This window comes from Diadema antillarum, unplaced genomic scaffold (genome assembly GCF_040938485.1).
Source record: "Diadema antillarum isolate AM-2024a unplaced genomic scaffold, OU_Dant_1.0 seq00000086_RagTag, whole genome shotgun sequence".
Taxonomy (NCBI): domain Eukaryota; kingdom Metazoa; phylum Echinodermata; class Echinoidea; order Diadematoida; family Diadematidae; genus Diadema; species Diadema antillarum.
Window position 1 is genome coordinate 103,988 of NW_027271178.1, and position 19,366 is coordinate 123,353.

A 19,366-nucleotide genomic window follows, 5' to 3' on the forward strand; every position below is an offset into this window, starting at 1 on the left:
TAAGCAGCACTTCCTATTGATATGGCGCAAGGCTAAACTTTAGGAGAGCAAGCCAAGTTAAGTGTAGAGTGGTTTTCAGTCTTCTCTCGATCGCACACAGGCGCACCCTCGGTGCCGCTGCTGACGTCTCACAAGTTTTTTTCTCTTTCTTAATGTTTTGCATTAATAGTAAAGGAAAACTTTTTTAAATCGCGATTCACGGGTCGCTTAGATGGTACATCGCTACTCTGCTTCACGAGGGATTATACACAAATGGATTATCATTAATACGAGTGAACATTTTATACAGCACTATGACCCAGTGGAAGAAAACACGGAAATGACAACTGAACTATCGGACAAGTTTCAGCGATCAGAGTTACCTATGGGATATTGATTGATTGCATGACAGTCATGTTCATTGTTGCAAACATTATGTCGCTGCAGTCCTCACCAAGAACGTGATATTCTATCGCATTGTACGCTTACTTTGTTTCGTAAGCAAAGGATTACTGTTGCGCTTTAACTGAACCACAGTACTTTGTTGAACCGGTCACTGTCCGGCTGACTTCGCTGCGCTAGCCTACATCTGCCGCTGACCATGCCGAGTTGGTGGTGTGGGCCGAAGCTTCGGCTGCCGAAGTGGGCAGCACCGAGACTGGCCGAGGCGCGAATGTCGTTTTCGACGTCGCCTAGGGACGAACCGCGGCCGCGACAGCAAGGTTGACGACGATGTCGTCGAGCGAAGAAGACGCCGAGTCGGTCGCAGAGCTTCAGTGGCTATGGCGCTCGACTCCGCAACTCGCTGCGACGCGGTCGTAGCATGACGTTTAGGCGGGGCGCGTCGTTCAGGGATTCGATGCGATTTAGGAGGAATTACCCGGGATCGATGCGCAGGGAGAACTCGGTTCGAAGGAGGAAACAGATGTCGGAAATAAAGATCATCCGTCGGTCATATTGGTAAATATCTAATATTGATACATAGAAATTATGTAAAAAGAGCATGATCATCGATGATGCACTCTGCTCGAGTATGTAATAAATTACATGAATGGAGCTCTGGGGATAAGCTAGTCAAAGAGCAGTTTATTTCACCGATTATGTACGAGCTCGTACCTCCATACTTACGTGTTTGGGTGTCTGTGTGTCTGTGTGTCTGTGTGTGTGTGTGTGTTTGTATGGTCAGTTGTAAAAAAAAATAAGAGAGAGAGAGAGAGAGAGAGAGAGAGAGTGAAGAGAGGGTAAGACCGATAAGAGGGTGGGGCAGCGAAAACGTTCATTTGGTTTCACAGCGAGTTTCGAGTTTGTTTACGTTTTTAAAGGGCTCCTTTTAACACTGGGCTTTAAACTTTAAAGGTAACAAAGGACTCCGCGTGGGGGAGGAGGGGCTTATTGTTGAGGCGTATTGGAGCGGGTCTTGTCACCTCCTACGCTGCTCTCGACAAATAATCCTTGCCATCGTTCGTCAAGCACATCCCTAATTAATCTGCGTCTGATTTTGTTCGATGTGAAAAGTTTTCGGCACGTTTATCTATTTTCCTTTTCTTTTCATGAGCCTTGAAAGTCACGGTTTCATGGAGAGTTGGGGCGTGTTTGAAAGGGAAGTACAGCCTGAAAACAAAAAACAAACAAAAAGTGTATTTGATAATTATGGTGGGCTTGTTTACAACCAAGCTATCTCTTGACTTGGGTATGAAACGCTCCCAAGAAGAGAGTCAGGTGTAAAGAATGAACAAACAAACAACAAGTTCTCCACCGCCTCCACAAACTATTGTGGAGACCAATGCATATGACAATGTACCGTAATCTGCGAACGCACAGAAGCAACCCCTTTCCCCTGTTTTCATTGACATAATTCCAATTGAGATAATTGTCCTGCAGTGACAGAGCCCAAAGATTACATTTATCTGTATTCATCATGTTCATGTGCACTAAATTAGGGACTTTGAATGAATGTGCCAAAACTCCGATGTGATAGCTAAATCATCTTCACTTGACGTAACAACTTGTTGTTATTTGCCTCTCCTGCAGTGGTAACATTGACACCGATATCGGCCACTCCACACAGTGTAGGGCCTGTTGCGAACTATCAAATTTTCGTCGTAATCCCGCACTAGATATGCGATATGACCGTACTGTTTTGAATTGCACTGAACGATATCTAAATACACAAATGACTGTATGAAGTACTCCAACCACAAACTATGATCTGCACAATTAGAGTCGGGGTCACGGACAGCGGACGAGAGATCTTTTCTCCCCCCTCCTCCCCCCCCCCCCGAAGTTTTTGTTCAACTTCCAATTAAATGAGTGGCCGACATCTTCATAATGCAAGCTTATGTTTTTAATCGGGGCCTCTCTTTTTCAGTAACAATGATTTTGTTCAAACACGTTACTGTAGATAATGCACCTTTGCTTATCTTTTTTTTTGCGCTTTCTAATGTATATGTTCATATATTTTGTGTTTTCATCAACTAATTATTGTATTTGAAGGAATATGTATATGATATTGGACGTTAGATCCGGATTATAGTTAAATATTAAATGAATGATTTAACAAAAGGCAAACAACAATAAGAGGAGAATGGAAAATAACCATGAAATAGGCGAAGAACCCTGTTTGTTTGGCAATATGAAACTATGGGATTTCCCAGTGGCATAATTATGTTATCATGCTGGGTAATATGATGTCATAAATCAGTATAGTGAGCCTTGCTGAGTTTGGCCTGCTATAATCAATAATTATTGCTATTGGTTAGTATATTATTGGTTTAGGACCATTACCTGTACCAGTGTATTGGTCTTTTTGTTGCTTAACATAACGTATAACCTCGTAACATAACATGACATGACATGACACGACATGACATGACATGACATGACACGACATGACACGACACGACATGACATGACACGACACGACATGACATGACATGACATGACATGACATGACATGACATGACATGAGACATGACATGACATGACATGACATGACATGACATGACATGACATGATATGATATGACATGATATGACATGACATGACATGACATGACATGACATGACATGACATAATATAACATAATATAGCATAACATAGTTTAATAACAATATGATATATAACCTCTCTAGATAAAAACCTTATGTATTTACAGTGATATTAGATAATACCATAATTCTTATTACCTTTGGCTTTTACATGTATTGATGCAGCAATATCACAAACACCAGTGTCGTCTTTTTTGTCGTTATCGCTCAACATAAATTACGTTGTTGCTGAAGAGTAGTGGCATTGTGAATATATGCACGATGAAATGTGAAAGATGAGGGAACATATCATAATAAACTGTCGTTTTTCCCATTAGAATAAGCGTCATTATGGAGGTTACGCAAACAAATGCATTTCAATATTGATCGCGTATCAATGGCCACTGTATTTACATTTGACACAATCCATTTTAGACAGGGCGAATGAGGCATTAGGTTTTATTGAAATCATTATCGAATGTGAGGGTTTTTTCCTACTTTCTTGATGGGGGAGGGACAATTGGAAAAGTGATCGAGTTTTTGTAAGACAGCGACGAAAACCGTGCGAAGTTCTGATGACAATTGATATCGTGGTCTTTGACATGTCGCGTGTCTCCTTCAGTAGATTCAACATAAATCAAAGATAATCCAGGAACCAGGAAACATTGTGAAGTTGGTCTTCAAATTTTTCCACATCTTCTAAGATGAATTATCACACACCAAGAACAAAAAGACATAACGTTATGAGCCTTTAACGACGCATTTCTTTGATTTATTCTCCTTCCTGATTAGATCAAAGAATAAAAAAGAAACACGGAAAACTGTTTTGTTGTCGAGAAACGTCGGTTATTTTCAATCCAAAACTGGATTGTCGCGTTAATGTGACACGTTGATTTCATAAATCTCTTTTTCATGGTTATAACTCTGACATAAAAGTCCAATGATATGTGAATATCAAGGCATCTCGTGATTCAGGTGTTTTGCTCGTCTTTGCTTTATTTTTCTGTATGGACCGTAAAAGTAATGTCATATGCGCGTGATTTGCCTTTGTTTAGTTTCATTTCTAGTTATCCTTGTTTACTGAATTGAGTTGTGACTGAAAATGTTATCAAGAGATAGTGATGAACTTCCCTTAAACATTATGCAGGCCTATACATATTTGTAGATTACTTTTGATTTGGAATATCTAAATGAATCTATATGATGATATACAGAAATATAGGAGAAAGAGAAAGAGAGTGAGAGAATGAGAGAGAAATATATATGAAACGGGTCCAAAACGTGTGGGAAAGAATGAGATCTGTTGATTTTGTTTCGGCAAAATAGAAGCAGGGAGGTATAGGAGTATTAAAGGCATAATTTACCATTTGCAGATGAAATAAAAACACAGCATTAGTTCTTCAAATTAATTCTAAAATGTGAGTTAGGAATAGAAACAACCGATGTGATAATTGGAACCAGTATAATCGATGTTAAGTATTGTTAAATATGCAAAATATAAACAAATGTTACAATAAAGATGTTTCCAGATTCCGTCCACAGTTATGGTTTAATGAGAAAAATAGTGATATTTCCTTATATTTTAGGCTTAATTGCAAACATTTTAAATGGTAGGATTTTTGTGATACAAAAAAGTGATATCTTGAACAGTTGTTAAATCACTGCTCCTAAAAGTAAACACGGTCTTTAAAGCACGCTCTGTTTCAAACTATCAAAGCAAGAAAGGAACATATAGAATAATGTCCCGACAGTCATGGTAATCATGCCTCTTTATCATTGCATTACAAAATTTAATATCTGACTTAAAATGCCACTTATACAGCATTTACCCTTTCGTAAAAACGAATTACTGGATCATTCCATGTATTGCGCCGTTACGTCGTCCCTGTATTACGTGACGAGAATTATCTCTCGTGAATTATTGGAAGGAAGTTTGCGACAAGTAGCCGTTTATCACAGTCAGACCACGATATCACCATGGAGCCCCGGGGACTATACCAATACCATGGTTGTGAGAGACAGTCTGTCACAACACCGGGCCTCATTTCCCATGTTACAAACATAATAATTATGACTAAGGCCCTGTTCATGTTATCGCTCGTGAAACCTGGGGGTGGGGTGTGAGGGGGTGGGGCTGGTTGTTTGGGGCGGAGCATGATGTGTACAACAGATACCATCTCGGGTCACGGGTCTTGCTGGGTAATGTACTTTGCTCCTTGGCTACCTGGAATCGGTTCGGGATTCTTTTTTTTTTTTTTAAGTTGATTGACAAATTTGTATGTTGTGGTGAACATAATTGTAAACATTCGTGTACAACTCGGAATGACCATCCAACATTATGGTGGCTGGTTTAAAGACAAACAAACAAATAGATAGGCTAGACGAAGTGAAAGGGTATTTCTACTCCATGTTCATGTCAGCTAAACAAACAAACAAACAAACAAACAAACAATGGAGAAACAGAAACAGACGTGAATGGGAGAATGAGCGTTTATACGTACACGAGAAAGTTATGCGGGGCGATATTATTTGACCTGATTTCAGGAAATATCAATAAAAGTCACAATGACATCATGCAAATTAATGGAGGTGATGGCCTCAGAAATGTTCGATCGACCTGCAACTAGAACTTCGATAAGTTCGTTGGTTCTTAGAATCTTAAAGGAAAAAAAGTCATTTGTATTACGATTTAAACGTGATTTCTATCTCTCACGTACAGAGCCAATTGACAGGTGTGACATTATGACGGTATACCCCTTTCAAATATCCATATTTGTTAACAATTTTAATCTTTTTATTTTAATCTTTTTAATCTTTTTAATCTTTTTATTTTAATCTTTTTATTTTAATCTTTTTATTTTAATCTTTTTATTGTTAATACGTCAGGTTTCATCTGTGAAAAATTCTGTGAAAAATTTTGTGAAACATTGGAAACAGCAAAATTTCCCATATTTCTTGACTTATAGGTCCTTTTTTAGGAATCCTCTTCCATTCTGTCTGTGTGACGTCACAGTAAAATCCCACTCCCACTCCAGAGGGGGATTTCCACGCACTAAGGTATCCAACAATGGATGGCTATTGGCAGCTGTCCCATTAGTGAATCACTCCAATGTCTACGAGTGGGACTGTGTAAAACTTGACGGGGGGGGGGGGGGGGGAGGGGGGAGGGATGGTAGCAATGAAACAAACGGATTTTCACGACTTAGAAAGGAAGTGATCGTTTAGTGGTTTATCGCGATAATTACGAGGCTGGCACCATGCAATATGAATCGATCAAAACGTTCCTCTCGCAATCACCCACATAGGGTAACACGCAAACATAGGAGCTAGAGCGATCTATGTGGCATAACGGTACCTTCATAATGAAAGCATGCATTGTATTTTACCTTCTCTCACTTGGAATCATAGGGGAACTTAAATAAATGTTGATATGCCAGCAAATGAATCTATATCATTTTATCTATCTCTTTATATTGTAAGCCTTGAAGTGGAATGTGATATAGCCCATTTATACCCATTAGTATAGGCCCCTATCTATTTAATCTCTTCCTTTCCACTCTATCTGTGTTGATTCTAACTGAATTTTGCAAATATGTGTATGTATATGTATGTATGTAAGTATGTATGTATGTTTGGTTTTTTTTTTTTTTTTTGTATGGTAGGTACGGTGTATGCATGCATGAATGAATGAATGAATGAATGAATGAATGTTGAATTACATGTATGTATAAGTATGTATGCATGTGTATGTACCATGTGTGTATACATGTAGTTCTTAAACCATTGGCCCAACCATGGAGTAGCTCCATGGCCCAACCAATGCAAGGATTAAAGGGCTTTGGAAATCCCGAGGCGCTTCGAGAGGCTAATTATCTTACTAACGAGTCGCAAGAGAGCGACTCGGCTGAGCTTTAGTCATCCACATAATACCCAGCGCCTGGCGAGGCAGGCCCTATATACTTTATCATGATTGTCTGCAAGAGATCAGGGTGCCATTTCATGAAGCATTTTGTCCGTCAAAGTTGTCGGACAAGTTTGCTCTCAGCCAATCAGATGCAAGCATTTCAGTAGCTTGTAACAGTTTGTCAGAAAAAATATCTGACCAAAAATGCTTCATGAAATGCCCCCAGGGCTCCGTTTCATAAAACTTGTTTATCAGTGACAAAATGTCATAGTTGTTATAAGCTACTGAAATCCATGCATCTGATTGGCTAAAAGCAAATCTGTCGCAGAAAAGTGGCAGTTGTCACTGATAACAAGTTTTATGAAACGAGACCCTGGACAACGTGATGCGGACGTTGACAACGGTCTAGTCCTAAACACTTTATCACCGTTGAGAGAAAAGATTTGTGGCAGAAAGATCAGACAGAAAATCAAAACGATAAATTCAAATCTAGGACCTACTAGTACTTCTTTATTTCTTCCCTTGATTGATTAAAGGAAGCCAAATCGCAAAGAGAAATGTGGATTGAGTGAAAGCAGCAACATTAGTAGAACACATCAGTAAAACTTTGAGGAAAATCAGACTATCGATGCAAAAGTTGAGAATTTTTAAAGTTTTGGTGTTGGAACCGCTGGATGAGGAGACTACTAGAGGTTATGATGTCATGATGTCATCGATGTTTTACATCGATTGTCCGAATTTCTTCAAACTTTCACTGATGTGTTCTACTAATGTTACTGCTTTCACTCAGTGCACATTTCTCTGTGGGTTTTGGTTTCTTTTAACTTGGCCCTTGAGATAATTTTTATTGTCCTTTCAAAGTTTTTGTAATGGTTCTGTCAAAGATATAATTTTATTCATAGATTTATACACACTAAAATCACCACCTTTTTCATAAATACGTCAGTGTAACTACTAATTTTCAATCGAATAGATATAAAATCACAATCATGCGGGTACTCTGTGTGAATAAGCTGCTGTAAAGATTACGACACAATATTCCACTGCAGTAGGACCTATTCGACTTCAGCTTGTAGGCCTATGTCCCGAACAACGATATCGTCCTATGCTTTGTATAGCGAGTTTGTATCAGCGTCTGTATGTGTGGAATTCAGTGCAACAGAATATCGAGTGAGGATTAGAGCAATTTTGTAGAAACTATAAGTATGAATGAAAAGCTGGAGGGAGACATTGCAGAAGTTAATGGGAATTATGTGTAAAGAGTTTGATCGCATGGCACCCAGCGCCAAGTTAAAAAAAATCCATCACCAGATAAGCAAATAGTAGGCCTACTAGTAACATCACCAAAAAGAAAAAAAAGAATTCTTGGAGTTAGGAATACCCCATATTCTCTTATCATTTTCTTCGTGTTTTTTTTTTTTGAGGAGCTTTAATTACCAATATCTCAATCTAACAAGAATGGAGTTAGCTATAATTTTGCCTTCTAACTTTATAGGACCTACGTATATGTTTGCCATCCAAGCTTGGACGACCATAAGCGGAATTTCTCACAACCGGATGAACATATTCCGTTATCTGTCCTTGGTTGCTACATGGGTCAGGCTGAATCCACTGAAAAGCCGAAATTTCCAGTTCACATATCCTATATGGGAAGCCTACATGAAAGCACTTCACTTTTTTGGTTTTGTTTTATTGGATTTTCTTGAATCTTTGGTTAGACATAGTATAATCGTCCCCACAGCCGTGACGTTTCACAGTTTCACTCACCGAGTTTTTAATACAATCAACGCCTTTCCTGAATATTCCACTGCATTGTGCGTGTATACTTTAGGCCTATATCTTTCAAAATCTGCCCCATCGCCCACTGGTAAAACAATTGTTGTGTTTAGAAACGTTGTTTTGAGTCATTGTAATAATGTTATAATATTACTGCTTCTATTACAACTAGCCTACTCCTATACCACTACAAGTAATACTACTGGTGCAACAACAACAACAACAACAACAACAACAACAACAACAACAACAGCAATAACAACAACAACAACAACAACTACTACTACTACTACTACCACCACCACTATGACTACTGCTATCCACTGATACTTCTACTACTACTACTAGTAGTAGTAGAAGTACTATTACTACTACTACTAGTAGTAGTAGAAGTACTACTACTACTACTACTACTACTACTACTACTACTACTACTACTACTACATTGTACTACTACTCTTACATAAATACTGCAATAATAGTAATAATAGTAACAACAACAACAACAAACAGTGATAATGATAATTGTAGTATTAAAAGTAGTTTTAAACGAGACGAAGTGCTCGGCAAAAGAGGTTTGCTTATAATGAAACTATAGTTCGCCATTCGCTCACGTTGACACCTTTGACTGTCTGGTCTGCCCCGTGACACACATACAACTACAAAGTCTAGAAGAAGTTCGTCACGCGGTGTGAAGGGGAATATAAGGGGCAGTGTCAAAAGGGTATATATTATAGATAAAACAGAAATGCGCAAAATTAGCACCAACTCTCGCCCCTATTTCCCCCATGCTCATCGCCCTTCCTCTCCATCCCAATCCTCCCTTTTATTCCAGAAGGTAGCCAAGGATGGAATAACCATCCGATGGCGTCAAAGGTCACGTGACGACATGGATGGGGGTTTGGACGAAAAAAAAAATAGGGAAAGTTCCTCCTTCTCGGAAACTCTCCTTGGGATGGATGGGGAAAAGAGGAGGTAGTGTCTGCCAAAATTCCAGAGAGTCTAAAGTCTACTACGTGATGCTGCGTGACACCAAGACATGTTTAAGGAGTTTAGCTGAAAGGGGGGGGGGGGATGGGGAGATTGGGGATGCAGAGAGGAATGAGAGGGGCATGAACGAAGAAGAGAAGTCTGGAGATCGGAGGACTACTGGAGTTGGTATAAAACGTTTGAGGATGCCTACGTCTGACACTAGAGTACTGAACACTTTGCGTTGATGCGGATAGTGGTAGCGAGCGTGCGGACACAATGGGTAGTTCTAAAAAATGGAATATTTTCACCAAAAGGAAGTGGAACCAAGGCGGCCCTACCGCACTGGAGTACGTATATACCGTACCTTTTATACCACTTGTGCGTGTTTTTACTTGTGTCTATGTGTGCGTGTTCCCTCACCCCCTTTCTCCTTATCCAATTTGCAAAGCTCTTTCAATCCTCTTAGAACCACTAATTAATTTATAGCATTAATTAAGTGTCCCTTACTGTTGGTATATAAAAAAAAAGAAGTGTTAATGATCTTGGAAGTTGTTTCCTGTTCAACGCATATGATCCTATAATGCACAGTGGGTATCTCGTAATGATTTTGCAAGTGGTGTAGGTTATAGGGGCTACAATGGTTTGAAGACTTGTAGTTGCTAGCATGAAATTCAATGTATCGTCTGTATTTTGCCACCATGAACCACACGTGGCCTGAAGAGAAATTTGTCTCCAGGAGATGATTTTTGTGTTTGTTGTGGGCAAAAATCACGAGAGACGCATTATAAAAATGGATACACTTTTTCATTAACCGCTCCCACGGTCATCGGAAATCCAGTCTAAATATTCGCTTATTGGAGGAACTGCCGAATGCAGATAGTTTCAAGGTGGTGCTTGTGGTCACTGATGCAAATTAATATTCTGTATGTCTGTTCAAACACAATGTGGGCTTATTGTTTTGTGGTTTGAATTGATAGACTGCTTGAATGTTGAGGTTTTATACGCGCTCTCATGGATGCCATGTTCACACGACAAGTGTATTCTTTTAGTATCAACATCACGCAAGGGATGTTTTTTTTTTTCGACTTTTCGCGTCGTTCTCGTCTTTCCGCACGTGACGGGAATTTGTGTCCGTGTGAGATCAGGAAAACACGGCGTTATTCTCACAGTCACGTTTGGTCTATATCTGATGACGCTGTCTGGGTCCTCGTTAGCACCTCGCACAGATGACTCGTGCGAGATAATTATGAGCATGATGTCGGCACAAACAGAAGGAACAGCACTATCGACAAAAATGATGCTGTAATGCAAGTAAAAGCAACCTAGCACTTCGGACACCGTTGCTTTGGATCATCAGTATAAAAAAGTTAAATGCATCTCCGTCTTATCACAAAATGAAGGTCCTTCAAGAAGGATCTGTCTCCTTGCTTGTGGTGTGACACTCGAATGCAAATAAAGGAAGATTTATTTCCACAAGACTTACATGTGTGTTAATAGTGTTGGGATGATATAAGGGAAAGGCCAGTGTCAAATTATAAACCAACCGTACTGTTAGCCCATATGTTTGACTTTAAGCTCTCCATACTTTCCCTCGTTTTTTTTATTTTATTTCCAGTACACAGATCAGTGCGGATGATCTTGGGTAGTAAGAAACCGATGTTTATATTCACATTTGTTTATATGACCTCATCTTCGTCAATCGTTCGCGTGACATTCGAGGAACATTAAAAACATAACGTCGACATGAAATATTGATAGACTCGCGGGGCATTTCAGCCAGATGCAAGCCGTTGTTATGATCATAGTCCGTCGTGCCATCTTGGAAAAACCCTTGTAGAGGTTTGGGCAAGCGGAGGGGGAGGGGTGTGGGGGGGGGGGGGGGGGGGGGGGGGGAGGGGGACAACTTCTTTGAGAAGCATTGAGTAGGCTATAGGACTGATATTGCGCATTGCGTTTACCCTCTCATATAATATACGTTTTTCAATGAGAAAGCGCCTGGATTTGAGCTTTGTGTTTGTGATGGCATGAACTTTTCAGCGTAGGATGAATTGAGAAGGAAGTGGGTTTGGAAGAAAAGCACGATTCACTGTCTAACTTTTGTGGTTCCACTGTCTTACCAGTAGTATGTGTGTCTGTACGCATGTGTGAGTGTGTGTTTGAAAGGAAATGTTTACACTCAAATTTGTCGCTCTTCATAGGGAGGTCTTTTTTGTGTGTTTTCACATTGACAAAATCGATCTTTGATCTTCCTTCCTTGTTGATATGAAACGGATTAATTTTAGCATAAAAATGCATCGTCATATATTACATGTATATATAATTTATATAAAGCTTACACGAACTCAGTTTGGTTCAACGAGCCATATTAATTAATACAGGTTTCTGGCGAATGATAAGAAAGGGGGAGGGGGTTAGGGGGTACACTTTAATACCTTCACTATGACGTGTACGAGATCAGCGCGTGAAGCGAACATTTTTTTTTGAGAAGTCGGTGTACATTTTAAAGGGATGGTACAGTATTGGTGGAGATGAGAATTGGGCTTTTAACTTTTTGCGAGATACCAAGAAAACACTTATGATATAGTACAGAGCATACCATTTTAAGAGGAATTCAAAGTTTATTTGATGAAAATCGGGTTTGGAATAACTGAAACATCCAAAAACAAAGTAAAACAAAGCGATCGTAATAAAGTGTGGGACTTTATTAGAATCGCTCTTTTTTTGATATCTTAGCCATTTCAAAACCAATTTTCATCAAATAAACGTTGAATTCCTCATAAAATTACATGCTCTTTCATATTTCATAAGAGGTTTCTCATTATCTCACCAAAAAATGTTAGAAACCTGAAATTAAGTCTCAACCAGAACTGTACAATCCCTTTAAGTGACCAGTACTGGATGTGTCTTATTTTCTTTTCTTGTGTAACACAAACGGAAAACGGATTGAGGGACAGTGGTCGCATTTCAGGAAAGATACGTCCATGTGTGACAAGTCTGGCTGTTGTCCCCCCCCCCCCCCTCCATGTAAAGATTTTTGTCACACACCAAAAGAAACAATTGCTCGCAAAGGACAATCGTCACATGATTTGAACGCGTGTAAAGTAATTATTGCAAAGGTTATGGTATCTCTAACCACCAATGACCTTGCCTTTATAGACTGATTGCCTTGATTGCCTTTTTTTTCTAACGCGAGGTAATAAAGGCCAGTGAGTCAGTTCGAAAGTTTTAGGCCAAATCAACGATTCGCTACCCTGGTTTTTGCGTCCGTTCCCAATGTGCAGAGGTACCGTAAATTGCAATTAGAGTGACGTACATCATCTATACAGATACGCACCCTAAGTTCATACAACTACAGTGGGAAGGGATATATCTGGTTGGACGGTTATAGGGCAAAATGCAAAGACAATGCATTTAAAACGTCTCACAATAATGATACAAGATCATCGTTTGTTTTCTCCTTATGATTACAATGTCATGATGTCAATAGTGGTAACCACAACATGATATGTATGTATGTATGTATGTATGTATATATGTATGTATGTATATATGTATGTATGTATGTATGTATGTATGTATTTATGTATGTATATATGTATATCTATGATACACATAAGAGATGATAACACTAGTTGTTGTAACGCATTAATGGCGTCTAGCAACTTTTGATGGTTGCACCAAACTTTTAAAGCGTCCTACGTCTTCTCAGCAGGGTTTGTAGGACTGAAATAATCATTAAGATACATGTATGTGTGTCTGTCTGTCTGTCCGTGTGTCTGTCTGTTACGTGTGACTATGCTTACCAGTGTTTTCCTCTCAAGTCTACAATATTTTTCGTTCGACTTGGTCAAGTTTCCGGCCTTACTACATTATACTATAAAGATCAAAAGTTTTAATGTAGTTTTGACTGAGTTCATCTCAAGACATCGACTCGATTTAGGTGTAGTGGGCCTAATGATATGGTGGCGTTGATAGCCATTGTTTTCTCTTTTTCTTGCGGCGTATAATTCATTGTCAAGGGATGCTACCACGCAAGGAAGTCCTTATCGGCCTTCAGTGTAGACAACTTTTCACATACTCATCGTTTTGGGGTCATCATGTCATAGGAAGTACTAGTCGGTTGTATCATTGTCATGATAAATAATTATTCTTGGCTGGGGTATATAGTATTACGATAGAACCTCATGTCACATCAGTTGGTAACAGGTCCGTGATAACAAGGCCAGTTAAAAGCTCATTAGACGAGCAGACAGGCGAAAGCAGCGAGTTGGGTGGACCGGTTTATCTTCCCCGACCGATTGGTTGACCCGAAGTAGTGGAAATTTCCCTTTCTTGATCGCCGGTTTTGTAAGTCGAAAGTTTCGATATAACTTTCCACCTGTTTCTCTGTCAGTTTGGTCAACTGGCTTCCTTTTATTTTTTCCTCCCTCTTTCTGCTAAGCGCATTTATTCTATTCGTGAATTCGGTGTACAGTTGGTCTGACAATCCGGTCGCAATATTCTTAATCCTGCAAATCTGATTTGCACCTCCATTCTGCGTTCAATGATTCTGAGTTTTCTTTGGTGATTATTGTCCTGGTACGTCTGTTATCTGCACACTACATTATTGTATCACATTTTTGTCTAATTTGTTATGTTTTTAACGTACCTCCATTATATCAATTCTCCGTGGCAACCCGACGAACTTACTTAGTTTGCTGAACATTGCAACACCTCAAACAGCTTGCCTTGAAAGGAAATAGAATATTATAACAAAATCCCTTTTGAATTTCAACGGGGCGAATAAAGTTGTCAAGGGACATTAAAGTGCTGCAATGGTGAAATATTAATAACCCCAGTAGCTGACAATATTATCATCAACTGCCAGAGTTATTTTATATGCTTGTTGGGGAAAGTACAGTAGCGGCGACGTCATAGCTTGAATATTTTGACGGATGTAGGTCATTTTGTTTTTATTTTGTCTCTTTGTCTTTCGTACTTTCAGCGGACCAAGAGGTCAAGAGCCATCCAATACGATATCGAGCGACGGACAAGAAAGCATAGAACTCAACGACATGACGAGGCAGGCGGATAACCTGTGGCGGGAGTACGAACAGTAAGTCCATCTCCTTCTTGATTACTTACCTTGAAATTATGGTTACAGTTCGTTATGCCGAAGGTTCGTTGAACCGAAAATAGAATAAGGTTCGTTATTCCGAAGGTTCGTTGAACCGAAAATAAAATAAGGTTCATTATTCCGAAGGTTTATTATTCCGAAGGTTTGTTACCCCGAAGGTTCGTTGAACCGAAAATAAGATAAGGTTCGTTATTCCGAAGGTTTGCTATTCCGAAGGTTCGTTGAACCGTAAATGAAATAAGGTTCGTCATTCCGAAGGTTCGTTATACCGAAAATAAGGTAAGGTTCGTTATTCCGAAGGTTTGTTATTCCGAAGGTTTGTTGAACCAAAAATAAGATAAGGTTCGTTATTCCGAAAGTTAGTTATTCCGAAGGTTTGTTATTCTGAAGGTTTCGTTAATCCGAAAATTAAGACAAGTGTCGTAATTCTGAAGATTCATTAGTACGCACCGTCTTTACATTTTCGGAGTAACGAACTTAAATTCAGTTCCGGGTTAGCAAACCTTCGGAATTATAGCAAACCTTAAATATTTCATATTCGGATTTAACGAACCTTCGGATTAACGAACATCACCCGTAATCGTAATCATCATGATCATTCTCTCTTATGCCGGAATCCACAATTACAGTGGGTCGCTGTCATGATTAAGGTATGATTGTAAGCGAGCATCAGTCTTAGGACCGACGACGACTGCTAAAGGGATGATATAGTATTGGTTGAGGTGAGGATTCAGCTTTTAACTTTTTGTGAGATACTTAAAAACCACTTAATGAAAGTGTTTAAGAGCATACAATTGTAAGAGGAATTCGAAGTTTATTTGATGAAAATCTGGTTTGAAATGGCTGAGATATCCAAAAACATAGTAAAACAAAGCGATCCTAATAAAAGGTGGGTCTCACCTTTTATTATGTTCGCTTTGTTTTGAATATCTCAGTCATGTCATTCAAAACCAATTTTCAGCAACTGAACTTATGAATTCCTCTTAGAATTGTATGCTCTTTCATATTTCTTAAGAGGTTTTTCATTATTTCAAAAAATCATGATAAAAAACGTTGGAAACGTAAAGCCCCATCTCAACGGAACCTGTACCATCCCTTTGAAGTCCCCTCCTCAGGACCTGAAAGCAATGAGTGTAGGGTGCTTTGCCGAAGGGTACAAGCGCTACTGCCAGTGGATTTGAACCATGGACCTTGTGACTGATGTTGTCGATTGGTTCATCTACTACATACTATACGCTATTGATCTGGCGTATATAGTAGCAGAAGTCCAATCCTTGTTAGGACAAGGAGTACGCTTAATCATTTATTTTGCGCTCTTAAAATAGTCAGTGGGGTTTGATTATAAACCACCTCTTTGGATTCAGGCCACGAGAGATTATCTGCTTTGTTAAAGTACACATTCTGTGTCGGCCTACCAGCAACATTTTGTTATTTGATAGGAACATTTATTTTAAATTAATTTCAGGGTTCTTTTTTCAAATGTACCGTGAAGATTATGATATTCATTCAATAATCATCGCTTTTACGATTGTTACACCTCCCTTTTCTGATTCTGTTTATTGAGTTTCAGAGTATGTTTTGATGCAATACACTTGTTCAATGGTTACTCATACAGTCGTACTGATCAATACCAAAAGTGCATTAAAGATAAGACGCCGGACATTGTCATCAGTTAAGTCCGTCTTCTATATCTGGTTGTTTTGCTTCCAGAGTTGAAGGAATGAATGAGTGTAATCTATACAATGCGGATTAACATGTTCTGGGCTATTATGATTCACTCCCTTGTCTATCAGCAGTATACTCACTCTAGTAACCGTTCCGGGATGTTTTTGTTGCCTGGTGGGGTGGGAGGGGTGGGAAATGGCACTGTATTGAGGGTTGGGAACATAATGCTTTATCGATTCTTTAACAAACTTCAGCTACACTACGAACTTGAATGATTATGTTGTGCATCGCCATGTTTTTGTTTTGTGTTATTTCGTTTTCGGTATTGCATTTTTGCTTTTGCTGACAATTTGAAATACAGACCTCGCGCGCTACTTAGCATCCATTACTGTGAAGAGAAATAAATAAGTAAATAACTCGCCAACGAAACAATACAATTCCGCTTAATACGTCACAATGGCGTTAGGATTCCAATGTACCATGGCTATCTTGAGTAGCTGTAGCTAACAGGCGCCATTTTTTTGCCCCTCCATCCCAGTAGACTGTCATCGAAGCGAGTCTTGATCTGTGTTATTAATTTGTCTAAATTCTGTCAGTTTTACGTTGATAAGAATTTCTTGCATCTCTACTTGCAGTCAAATAACTTTAACTGTTGATGAATATTATCCTTTTAATGAAGTCAAGTTACAGCTTCCTCACACTTGTTTCCTATAGGGGATTTTTCATGACGACGTTGCAGCGACTTGCTGCGCACCCGATATTATACAACATTACTGTCACAGCCAAAATAGTATACACAGCCACAAACAATGGATGTTTTCGGATCAGACGATCGAACGTCGACATTGTTTGACAAGCATTGCTGTCATGCCACCTACTCCTGAAATGAATAACGTTCCCACAATACCTCTGGTATTGGTATATATCACAATAGTCTAATTCTTTGTATCTCTCTCTCTCCCTCTTGTGTCTGTCTTTCTCCAGTAGCGTGTTTTTCAAAACACATGTTCATTATGTATCGCCCCGAACGACGCACCTTGACGAACATTATTATTGCCAAACATATACTTCCTTATCTGAACATTTGGCATTCATGTTCAGGAGTTGTTAGGGAGCTATTAGGGAGCTCTAGGTTTTAGACGCGCGGACGTTCAAAAGGAAAAAAAAAAACATGGTCTGAGCGTGCGTAGAAGCACGCATCAAGTTGACGCGCGCTTCTGCGCACGCTCAGAACATGTTTTTTTTTTTTCCCTCTGAACGTCCGCGCGTCTAAAATTTTAAGCTCCCTATTGTGGCTTAGTGGGTAAGATAACGGATTATCAAACTCGATGTCCCTGCTTCAAGTCCTCTAGCTGCAGTGGTCAACTATGCCCCTATAGGAAAGGCACTTCATCCTAATGGACAGGAAATGTATAGCGTCGCTGCCTGGAAAGCAGTAGATGACAGGCTCGATTCGCGCTGTTCCTTTTCCAACACGTTTGCTGAACGGAGGTCAGCACTTGCGATCTCACAAATTTAATTTGTACAGAGGCGATAGCAGACAAATTGAAGAAAACTTATACCTTATTTCTTCGCCAGTCTGCTTATAGCAAATCTCTTGCTTTCATTCACTTTATGCTTATTGCAGGCATGCACTAAAATACACTTTTGGACTTATCATCACATCAGTATCTTAGCTTTTATATCTTTTGTTTTTCTGTTCTGAGACGAAGAAAGTACATTGTCGATGACCTTTCATATAGCATCTCATAGTATTGTGAATCTGGAGTTTCAATGTCTGATTCCGGAAGAAAACAAAAGTATCCCATGTTGTCCAGAGGGTGTGATGTTACAATGACCATTCGCCAAGCCCATTATTTTCCATTTACTAAGTTACCATCCGGTATCCAGTGCGTTTCCTCACGTGGCGCATGCAGATAGGAAGGGAAAACGCCAAAATGATATCGTTCTTATTCTTAAAGCATTGTTGGATAAACTTTCCAGCTTTATGTTTTCCCCACGATTATCCAGTTTTTGTTTTGTGCAGGATAAGATCGAAAAACTATACAAAGTGCAGTCTGGGATACACTGTCTTAAACAAAAACAGTGATACCGCGTTATCAATATATAGTGCTGAATGATAATAGCTTTGGTTGTGATAATGGTGACATAGATAATATTACGAAATTAATAATGATGGTGATGCTGATGAAAATATTATTACTTTTACCCCTACTACTACTACTGCTATATACTACTACTATATACTACTACTACTACTCCTATACTCCTCCTCCTACTATTACTACTACTACTACTACTACTACCATTACTACTACTACTACTACTACTACTTCTACTATTACTATTACTGACTATACTATTACTACTACTGCTATTACTATAGTGGTAGTGATAATAATCATAAAGTTATTCAAGCGTGATAGAGTGAAAGAGAGAGAGAGAGAGAGAGAGAGAGAGGGGGGGGGGAAGAGTGAGATTCAAGATTATAATGGAGATAAAGCTATTGCCAAGTGTTTGATATCCAAACGAGGTTATTATAAAACAAAGAGAAAAAGAACGCAAATCCAAGAGCAAAAAATGGAAATGAGTAGAAATATGTTGTGGAAAAAAAAACCCCGAAGCTTTGAAAAAGTATATAAGAATTTAGTATTGTAGGGTGAAACAATGGTCAATCGAAAATAAGTCCATAATGAGAAGTAACAATTCAACCTGCTTTGTAAAAATCAGGCTTTTGTTTAAACTTTTAAACTATTTGGTCATAATAGTTCTATATGTATATATGAATCTGCTTTTCCACAAAGTATTCAACATGTTGCCATTCGTTCCTGTAGATAAGTAACCTCGCTCACTAGTCTGACTTGCCATAATCAAAGACGTTACACTCACATTCACCTTTTGGGTGTCTGTTGCTGTACAGCGTTAGTC

The 19,366-nt window shown here is 39.1% G+C and overlaps 1 pseudogene; it reads left to right on the plus strand.

The window, feature by feature from the left end:
• Positions 1-281: 281 nt before the first annotated feature.
• Positions 282-19,366, plus strand: part of LOC139726519 (exocyst complex component 3-like) — a 64,101-nt pseudogene continuing 45,016 nt past the window's right edge.